Source organism: Corylus avellana, chromosome ca3, assembly GCF_901000735.1.
Source record: "Corylus avellana chromosome ca3, CavTom2PMs-1.0".
Lineage (NCBI taxonomy): Eukaryota > Viridiplantae > Streptophyta > Magnoliopsida > Fagales > Betulaceae > Corylus > Corylus avellana.
In genome coordinates this window covers 15996344-15999555 of record NC_081543.1, presented here as the reverse complement: position 1 = coordinate 15999555, position 3212 = coordinate 15996344, and positions in this window count along the sequence as shown.

Sequence of the window (3212 nt, the reverse complement as noted above, 5' to 3'; positions counted from 1 at the left end):
TCTCTCTTCGTTAGAGAACAAAAATCACAAATGACACTCGCAATAATTCCAATAGCATTGCCCTGACTAGTGATAGTAGTGAATACAGTCCAATCCCACACTATGCGGGTGTAGCAATCATGGGTGCCTATCTTTTCCTTGTCTTCTCGGTTTTAAACTTTATATCCATTTGTGTAATTGTCTTTACAATATTTGTCCTCCTTCCTGGGGTCTTAGAGGTGGACTATTCTCCTCTATTGCAAGCGCCAACCATCTACAGTGTTATATTGTCCTTCAGGGGATGTAGTTTTGATAACAAAAGCTGATCTTGAAGGGTATCATGATAATTATGATGGTTATACTGGTAAACAGCTTGACATTGTTCCCAAATTTGTAAGAAGTTGGTTACTAATGTTATTGATTTTTCATCTTTGCCATAGCTTTGGTTTTCTAATTAATAATGATTATAACATAGGATTGGGATTTAACGCAAAAGGTTGCTGTCACAAAACTGCAAATAAGTTTTCCGTCTCATGCTTGTTTTAGTTTACTCGGCTCGCATCTTGATATCATATATATATGTAGCAGTTGGAGCGAGGAAAATGGAGTAATTTATAAGAACAAAGAATCATCTTTTTCCGGGAAGAAATTTCCATTGCATAGAACCCTGCCTCACAAAACAATTTCCACAACAACCCACCCCCCCGCAAGTTCAGACTCCCTGGTTTGCATTATGTTGTAGGATCCCAAAACAATATCGGAGAAAACGTACATTGAAATGAGAGGGGTGCGGTTTCACTTTCGAATTGGTCAGAAGGGACCCACAATTGTTCGAATGTGAATTATTGGGATGGGCCTTGGCCTTGGGTGTTCTGTTGTGAGCCCACACGTGTCTCTTTCATTTTCTAGACACAAGAATTGAGGTTTTTGGTATATTGCTGTTGGAAATTGAAGGCATGCATGTAGGTTATTTTTTGTTGGATAAGTGTCGTGTTAATAAGTTGTCCTAATTCAATGATCACATTATTATTCACATTGACATTAAATAGTCGCCATGTTAAACCTATGACCCATCCACATATAGACTATATAGTCCAAAACAAAAGCTCCAAAAGTTGCTGTTCTTAAATAGCGATAATATTTTATCCGCTAATTAAGTCATATATTGACACTAATAAATTTTCTTTTTTATATATATTGTCTTCTGACTTGATTTCCTTATTTAATTATTAAAGTTTGAAAATGAAAGAGACACATGTGGGCTCACAATAGGAGCCCCAAGGCCAAGGCCGTTCCCAATAAATTACATTCGAACAACCGTGGCCCCTACCTCTCATTTCAATGTATGTTTTATTTGTTTTAATAGAAATGATGATTTAATAGGTGATGCCTAATAGGTAAAATATTTAATTTAAATGGATGATGATTTAACGGAATCAAGATTCGATCTCATGACCTTTACTTTAACTAACCTTGTTAGACGGAAGACAATTCAAGATTCACTGTGCCTAATTGGTGGACTGGATCCGGAAACGTCTTTTTATATTCTGTGGAATTGTCCTTCTGCAAGGGACGTTTGGGGCGCTAGCTTACGGGTCTTTCAAAAAAGGGTTCACATGGGCCTGAATTTATCCAAGTAGCGGAAGGTTTTTTCCAAGACTGACAGAGAAGTGTTATGCCTGTTTGTTGAAATATCACGTAAGATATGGCTGCGAAGGAATGATTGGGTACATAATGGCTTATTCACACACTTGGATTTAATAGTGAGTGGTGCGACCAGGAATTTAGAAGAATACAGGGCTGCAACACAAATGGAACTGACAGATATTCATGTTCAACGGGATAGACAAAGAAGATGGGAACAACCTCCTCAGGGGTGGTGCAAAGTGAATTGTGATGCAGCTTTAGATTCAAAGAAGGGCTGTATGGCTTTTGGCATTGTGGTCCATGATTATATGGGACACGTCCTAGCAGCTACAAGTGTGATAAAGAGGGGTTTTTTGGAACCTACTGCAGCAGAAATGATGGCAGCTTTCATTGCAGTGAGTTTCAGTCTTGAAAAGGGTTTCCACTCTATCATTCTAGAAGGAGATGCCAAGAATGTTACTGATGCAGTCCAAGCTAGAGCACGTAATGACAGCAGATATGGTCAAATTGTTTATGACATTCTTATGGTTTTACATTCTATTTCCTATTGGCAGATTCGACATTTTAATCGGGAATCAAATAATGCTGCCCATGGCTTAGCCAAGGCAGTAGTGAAACATGACATTGATACAACCTGGATGGGAGAAATTCCACCTTGTATTGGTGGTATTGTTTTGGCAAAGTTTTATGCTTGTGTCAGTAATTTTATGAATATAAGAGATATGAATTTCTTCATATAAAAAAAAAAAAAGGAAAAAAAACAAAGAAAAAAAAAAAAGGAAGGAAGAGTATTAAAATCTTAATTAAATGACTAAATTTATCTCTTTCTATCAATTTAAATTTTTAGGATAACTAATAATTTATTAGTTTAGAAGATTTATTTTATTTATTTATTATTTTTTTGTGCTTTATTAGTTTAGAAGATGATGCATCATACTTTGGCCATTTATTTTAATTTTTTTTAATGTATTCTTTGGGCCCTTCTCACTAGAATGTCTTGCTCCATCCCTGCCAAAAACGGAAAACCCAAGATGATGATCCTAATTTCAACAGCAAAAGAGAAAATTCATAGTGCAGAAACCCAATTGATTAGTGGAAATTAACTATGACCAACTTACAACGTACATCTCATTTTATTATTATCTTTCTTTGTTAGATATTCAATTCAAGAGCATCCCCAACTCAATTTCAACCACTTGAACTAAAAATTTCATCAACAAAAATGAAAAAAAAAAAAAAAAAAATGCAAATAGTTAGGAGGACGTACAGGCTAGGAGGAGTACTACTAATCATCGGATCCCAGCTCCAAAAATTTCCTTCGCTGTCCTGTTGGGCATGAGGCACGTGGATTAATATCTAGTCCCATGCATTCATTCTAAGAGCTCAATTGGTTTGTGGTTTAGGTATTCTGTTAGGAAAATGAATAGCTATTATTAAGAATAGAGGAGGCCGAAATAGAATAATTATTCATATTCCTTAGTTTGGTAATAACATATGTATTGTAATGGGAACTAAACCAAAATTATCAAAAATCTCACCCCTCTTTAAAAAAAAAAATTAAAAAAATTAAAAACCTAGAGTTATAT